We start from the raw sequence: 5,841 nt of genomic DNA on the forward strand, positions 1-5,841 counted from the left end.
CAGAGGGTCCCAGGTGGACACAGGGGGTTCAGCCCCAGGCTGGAGATCTTGTTGGGAGTGTTCCACCTGCCCAGAGGGTCCCGGGTGGGCACAGCGGGTTCCTCCCCAGGCTTGAGATCATGGTGAGGATCTGCCTCAAGTCCAGAAGGTTCCAGGTGGGCACAGGGGAGCATCCCCAGGCTGGGGCTCAGGGCTGAGGGTCAGCCCCCTGCCCTGAGCGTGGGGTGAGGACAGAACTGGGGGAGGGGGAGGGTCCCGACTGGACACGGCGTGCGGGGGGGCAGTTCGGGAAGACCGGGCCGAGACGGGGCCTCCGCGGGTACCAGCTCGGCCCCCGGTGGTGGGGGGGCGGCAGGGGGCGGCGCGGGGCCGGGCCGGGCCGGGTCCGTCCGCGCTCCCTCCCCCGCTCCCCGCCTTCCCTGCGCATCGGAAACATGGCGGCGGCGAGGGACTGAGCAGCCCCAGCTCTCGGCGGCCGCAAAGGTGAGATGAGGGGAGGGGAGAGGGGGGGGCGAACAGCACGGCTGGCCCGGCCCGGCGAGGCGCTGCCGGAGGCCGGGCTGGGGTGAGGGGGGGGATCGGCGGCATTAGGCCCCGCGGTGGGCCCGGCCCCGGCGCGGATCCCGCCTGTCAGCGCGGCCCGGCCGCCGCCTCAGCCGTGGGGCCGGGCCGCGGTGGCTCCTGTCACCTGTTGGTGGCCGACAGGGCCCGGCCACCCACCCCCTCGGGGCCGCCCCGGGCCCGCCGCGACTCCCGGCGGCAGCGGGGCAGAGGCCCGGGGGGGCTGCGCCGGCCTCACCGCACCGGCCCCTGGGCCTTGTCCCCGGCCGGGCTATAGCCGCCGGTGAAGCACCTTCCAGGGGCTTTGTTGTTCTTCCTGCAGGAAAAGAACATCTTTACCTACGGGAGAGCTGGGAGGGACTCTGGATCAGGGAGGGGAGCCATAGGAGGAGGGGGAAGGGTTTTGAACTGGAAGAGGGGAGATGAAGCTGAGATCTCAGGAAGAAATTCCTTGCTGCGAGGGTGGTGAGAGCCTGGCCCAGGTTGCCCAGAGAAGCTGTGGCTGCCCCATCCCTGGAGGGGTTCAAGACCAGGTCAGAGGGGGCTTGGGGCAACCTGGGCTGGTGGGAGGTGTCCAAGCAGGGGGCTTGGACTAGATGGTTTTTAAGGTCCCTTCCAACCCAAACCATTCCATGATTCCGGGTGTCCCTGAGCAGGACTCGGTCCCCCCAGCCTTGTCAGCGTGGGGGAGCAGGTCCTGCAGCACAGGGCCACGGTTGTCATGCCCAGCAAAGGCCTCAGCAGGGTGTTTGCCAAGCGCCCCAGCCTGCCCTCCGCCCCGCTGGAGGTTTGTTATCTGCCGGACGCTCCTTGCACGGACAGGGAAGCAAGGCCAAGCTGCCAGAGGATCTGCAGGAGGTGGCCCCTGCCTGCGGGTTGTGGCTGGGGAAGGTTTGTGCCCTTCCCACCCCAGGAGCCTTTTAGGATGTCAGTGAAACCCTCCTGGAACCTCACTGCACTGGGGAGAACGACAGTGTGCTCTGAGCAGGACCCGCCACCAGGTCCCTGCTGGGGACCCCTGCACTGGAGGTGTCAAGGGTGATGGCGGGGACCAGACGGAGAAGTCCCATCACCATCAATCCTGGGAAATGTCTGCGCCTCCTTCCCCCCTTCCACTCTCCTCCCCCCCACCCCCCGAGTTGAGCACTTGAGCTGGGAGACAAGAGTTGAGCTTTTCATGCACAGTAAGATGTTTAAAAATAAATACAATGTCAGGCTGGCTCCTGCTGCACGTCGTTCAGGTTTAATCCGCAGGCTCTTTGAAGTTCCTGTGTAAAACTGTGGCAGCAGCTTGGAGTCTTGGTGACTAAAGGTAGAGATAGAGAATGTAAACAGGCCTGAATTGGGGATGCACTGAGGAGCTTGGCTTCCTTTGGCCTCGGATGTTTTAGGGTCAGCAGCTGAATACTAAACTAATTATTTCCACGGGTAAAGTCAGGACGTGGAGACCCAGCTCTGGGGTTCCCAGCTTGGATTTTTGGCTCTGTTTCTGTTTACTGTTGTTGTTTATAGTAAACGCCGTGCACTGAGTGGCTGAGAACAGCCATGTGGTGGCTCCTCTTCGGCAGCCAGTAATATTGGGGAAAAATATTCTCCCACCTCGGTTGAATTGCCTGAGCAATGGCGTGTGGTGGGCTGTGCCAGGGATGCTGGCAGAGGGACGGCCGCTCTTCTCCTCCTCCTCCTCCTGCTTCTCCTTCTCCGCCTTCCCCTGCTCTCACCCTCGCTCCTCTGCTGACCAGGCTGGGGTCTCACCATGCCCTTGCTGGAAATATCTGGAGAATGGGCTGGTGGTTTCATACCTCCCTTTCTGCTTCGTAGCAAGCACCAGTTTGTCTCTTGGGGCTTAATAGCGGGATTAAATTTGGCTTGTGGGGGCTCAGCTGGGACAGGCTGCCCTGGGCCTGTGCTCTGCCCTGGGGTAGTTCAGGATCTGCCCAGTAGATGGTATAAAAATGCAGACAGAAATCAGGGAGTCCTTCACAACGGGCAAGAGGGAAATACAGATATTTCTCTGTTATTTAAAATATTTCTTTTATTACAGGTTAAAGTGCATTTTATTTGAAAGAGATACACTGACCCGAAGTCCTCCTGTTTCAGGAGTTACATCTTAGGAAATGATAAATCTACATCTTGATAATCTGCTTGTTAGTCAAGTATTTGGTATTACATAAATCAGGTGGTTAGTTAATTGAAAGAAAGCAAATGCAGAGTTTAGAACAGGAGCACGAGTGGCAGCCCCTGCAAGTTGTGAGCCTGAGCACCAGGGTTTTCCTGTGTCTAAAATGTTAATAATGTTTAACTCTTGAGTCACTTCTCTGGAAACTTGATGAATTTTGCAGCACAGTTTGATGTCCTTAAATGAAAGATGCTGTTTATAAAATGATGGTGTTACTTACCAAGTAGCTGTGTTTCAGAATAGGATGTGAGTGGTCTGGGGGCTGTGTCCTTGCTGTATATCTAATTTAAAGGAATCTCTGAAACTGTGTTTTGTAGCCTCAGACACGGGGTGTCCAGAGAGGACTCCAGAGGTGTCCTCCTGGTTTCCCAACCACGGGGTAAGGTCAGGTTCGCAGTTAAACCCTTCCTGAGTAATGTTTCTTCTTTTAAGGCTCTTCCTGCTGGCAATTTCACATCCTGTGCAGACAGTGTACGACGATACTCGGCCTCATCACCACTGGAGAGATTTTCGTGGTGCTTAATCTAAATCTTTATCTTCCACTTTAAGCCTTTTCCTTCTTCTCTGATCTCCAGGGCAGGTGGAGCACACTACTCCCTGCATCTCTGCAGCTAAAGTTGAAGTAGTTGAAGACTTTTTTTTTCCTCTTCCTAAGCTGCACAAGCTCTGTCTCTCTGCTCTTTTGGCCTGGGCTTTTCTGCCCAGCTGATCTCTGCCCGCTCGGGACCCCGCTGCCCGTCACCCTTCCCTTACCAGCGGTGCTGGGGCTGGGCAGGACCGGCCTGGCTGAGCTTCTCCGGAGCTGCTGTAGTAAATGGGCCCAAATGGCCCCATTTCGGGTATGTGTAAGTACTGTTCTGTGGAAAAGAATGCAGAGCAGACGTTTGCATATTTGCATGTTGAACCGTGGGTTCGTGGCAAAGGAGTTGGGGGAGCTCCTCGTTGCAAACCCTGGAGCAGGGCTGGCGGGGGGGCTCCGAGCTGGTGTCCATCAAAGCTTGGCATGTTTGGGGCTCCTAAAGCCATAATGTTTGCATCCAGCCCCCTCTCTTTTTTCCTTTTTTTTTTCTTGGCTGCAACTGAAATTCAGTTTGTGATGAGACAAGTAGATTTTGAGTCATTTACTCATCCATTTGTGTTTGAAAAGTTTCCTAACAAGATGGCCAGGAGGGGTCCATGAGAAAAGAAGCAAGATGAGGACAGCAGCAGCTCCAGCTGCCAGCTTCTTTCGCAGGGTGGTTCATCTGCTGCATATATGTATATTTTCTGTAACTCAGAGACATGCCAAGGTAAAAATCATCCCCACAATTAAACTCTCAGTATAACAGAACTATAACTGACCCCCTTCTTCCCCCCAGCGCTCCCAGCCCTGTGACATGAGCAACCTTTTATCCTACTTTATTTGCAGGATGACAGGATCTAGTCCTAAAGGAAAATGCTTTTTTTTTCTTTTTTTTTTTTTTAATTCATTTGTAAACAACTGCTTTCTTACCAAGCTTAAACAGCGGAGACTTTTATAAAAGGCTTGCTCAATGTTTAAAGTGATAACACAAGTCTGAAAGCAGCAGGGACCATGTGAAATCTTCCGTCTGTGTCACTAGGTCTCACTGGGCTTGGAGCAAACAAGACTTGTCCGTGTCTAGTGGCCTGAGCTGGTGGTGTCAAACCAGTATCTGGGGGGGGCACCTGAGCCCTTGGGATCCCCCCCACCTCTGGATTGCAAAGCCGTGCTCGCTGCTGAGGGTCCTGCGTAGTGGTCTCCGGGAATAGGAAATTCCAGGGGCAGCTTCAGCTGTGGGCTCTCAGCGAGCAGGAGGGTTCAGCACAGGGACATCGCTGCAGCCTGGCTGCTGCTGAAAACTCTAATTCCCAGACATCTCCATCTGCATTAAATTTCCTCTAAAAACCCAGAAAAATACTTAGCTCTTTTACAAAGGTTTCTGACAGACAACCTCTGGCAGCTTTAGGCACTGTGATATATGGGGATATTGCAATTTGCTCTGACACCTACCAAATGTTTCTGCCACTGTCACAGGGATTGAAGCAGAGTTTGTGTCTCTGCCTCCTCTCTTGCTGTGCACAGTCTCGCGGTTTTACGCAAACTCATCCTGAGCAAGAGTCCAAGACTTTGGCTGTGAACTGAAGGAAAAGATGAGCGTCCGTTCCGCTGCCTCCAGGAGGACAGGGTGATGCCTTAAGGTGCCACAGAGGAATCTACCAGCCCTGGACCCTGTCAGCAGCAGGAAGCCATCACCCTTCAGCTCCACTCTCTGGTTGGTAACTGGTCATTGGAGATGAGGAAAGGAGAGCAGAGATGGCTGGATACGGCCATTACCAACGCCAGGGAGCTGGTGGGAGAGGTCAGCGCAGGACTGTAGTTTCCTCTGGGACAAGCCTGTGCTTCTGAAATACCTACACCCTCTCCGTTTCTTCCTCAGAAGTTTTGGTCTGTGTGTTGTAAATGGGATGGTGTTAGTGCCATCAGAACCTACCTCCTTTCGGAGGTGCCTCCTCCCAGCCGTGTGCTCCGAGTTACCCAGCTCCAGCCAGCTCTGACGCTTTCCAGACTGACACGGTGTGAATGGTCCAGAAACCTCCTTGTGGCTCAGTTTTGTTTTGAACAACGGAAACCGTAGGAGTAGATGCCAGTGGAAATTTGTGAAGCTCCGTCTTTGCCCATTGACAAACATGTGATTCTCCCCTCTCCTGGCCCCCCTCAGCCCTGCGCCGGGCACTGTCAGCTCCTTCTGCGGGGCGTCCGGCCCCTTCTCCCTGGAGAGGGAAGGAGTTCGGTTCACACATCACTGTAGCGGGGGGCAGGGGCACCCTTCTGAGCCCCCCCCCCGGGGTTCTGCTGATGTTTGGCCCCAGGCAAAGCTCCTGCTGGGAAGAGCGGTTGCTTTCCAGCAAGGAATTTGCTTCGGGGGTGGGGGGGGGCGGTGAGCTGGGGGAAGCCCAGCGCTGACCCGGCCGCAGCCAGCACCGGGCGAGCCCCCGGCTCCTCGCTCGCCGTTTGCAGGCGCCGTCCCTCTCCCCCCGCCGCCCCCCGCCGCCGGGAAGGGGCCGCCCCGCACCGCCCCGACCCCCCCGCGTGCCACCAC

General features: G+C 56.1%; 1 protein-coding gene across 5 annotated transcripts in view; it reads left to right on the plus strand.

Annotated features, from left to right (window-relative positions):
• Positions 1 to 349: 349 nt before the first annotated feature.
• SCMH1 (sex comb on midleg homolog 1 (Drosophila)) overlaps positions 350 to 5,841 on the plus strand; it is an 81,061-nt gene continuing 75,569 nt past the window's right edge. For 4 of the 5 annotated variants that reach the window (XM_014949188.1, XM_014949190.1, XM_014949191.1 and 1 more), the window contains exon 1: positions 350 to 483. The gene's annotated coding sequence lies outside the window, so the exon portion shown is untranslated. The remainder of the gene's footprint in view (positions 484 to 5,841) is intronic. The other variant, XM_014949189.1, reaches the window with a different exon arrangement.

This window comes from Calidris pugnax, unplaced genomic scaffold (assembly GCF_001431845.1).
Source record: "Calidris pugnax isolate Ruff unplaced genomic scaffold, ASM143184v1 scaffold174, whole genome shotgun sequence".
Classification (NCBI taxonomy): Eukaryota; Metazoa; Chordata; class Aves; order Charadriiformes; family Scolopacidae; genus Calidris; species Calidris pugnax.